This window comes from Tupaia chinensis, unplaced genomic scaffold (genome assembly GCF_000334495.1).
Source record: "Tupaia chinensis unplaced genomic scaffold, TupChi_1.0 Scaffold000001_1, whole genome shotgun sequence".
In the NCBI taxonomy this organism is placed as follows: Eukaryota; Metazoa; Chordata; class Mammalia; order Scandentia; family Tupaiidae; genus Tupaia; species Tupaia belangeri.
The window spans coordinates 2,743,460-2,744,188 of NW_006159427.1; the positions used below are offsets into that span (position 1 = coordinate 2,743,460).

Consider the following 729-nt stretch of genomic DNA (forward strand, 5'->3'; position numbering starts at 1 on the left):
GGCGGCCGTCGGACTCTCCCCTCGCCTCGCCGGGCCGGGCCGGGGCCCCGCTCGGGCTCCCGCGATCGCCAAGTGACAGAAGCGCCGCGCTCCGCTGCCGCGCGGAGCTGCTTCCCGGGGGCGGTTTCTCGCTTCTTCCTCCCTGGATCCACCTCCTTCCACTCCTCCTCCTTCCCCTCCCCTCCCCAGGGGCGGCTCTGGGGCAGAGTATTTTCTGTCGAATAAGATGGTCCTGGGGAACCGAGGCTGGAGAAGGGGTATTAGCCGGGGGCGAGGAGCTCGCCCCTTCCTCTCGGTAGCTACAAGCCCTCACCCTCGTACCCCAAAAGCGGACACGCACAAAACCCTCCCCGCCTTCTCCAATGCCTCCAGTGCTGAGCGGGAGCGGCCAAGGACCGGGCGTCTCCGGGGAGAGAGAGGCTTGGTCCCCGGCTTTAAGGACGGGAGAGGCGGGACCATCTTACAACTGGATCTGAGGGATCGAGGGATCAAAGGTCCCAGGCTGCGGGGGATGTGCAGTGGCGAGTTGTGGCCCCTTTATTGCAGCGGGAGGGGAATGAAGCTGCGACGCAATGTGGGACTTCCAGATAAGGGAGTGTCCCCTCCCGCCGACAGCAAAATATCTTCCCGCGGTGGAAGGGGGATTAGCACCGAAGGGTGTTCATTCAATTCTCTCCTCTTTGTAAATCTGCAAAGCAGCGGAGCGAATTCGGTGCGGCTAAACGGACT

The 729-nt window shown here is 63.5% G+C and overlaps 1 protein-coding gene across 3 annotated transcripts in view; it reads right to left on the bottom strand.

Annotated features, from left to right (window-relative positions):
• The window catches only part of ARHGAP21 (Rho GTPase activating protein 21), a 180,684-nt gene extending 180,309 nt beyond the window's left edge, over positions 1-375 (bottom strand). For all 3 annotated transcript variants that reach the window (XM_027772440.1, XM_014585975.2, XM_014585955.2), the window contains exon 1: positions 322-375. The gene's annotated coding sequence lies outside the window, so the exon portion shown is untranslated. The remainder of the gene's footprint in view (positions 1-321) is intronic.
• Between the last annotated feature and the right edge of the window lie 354 nt (positions 376-729).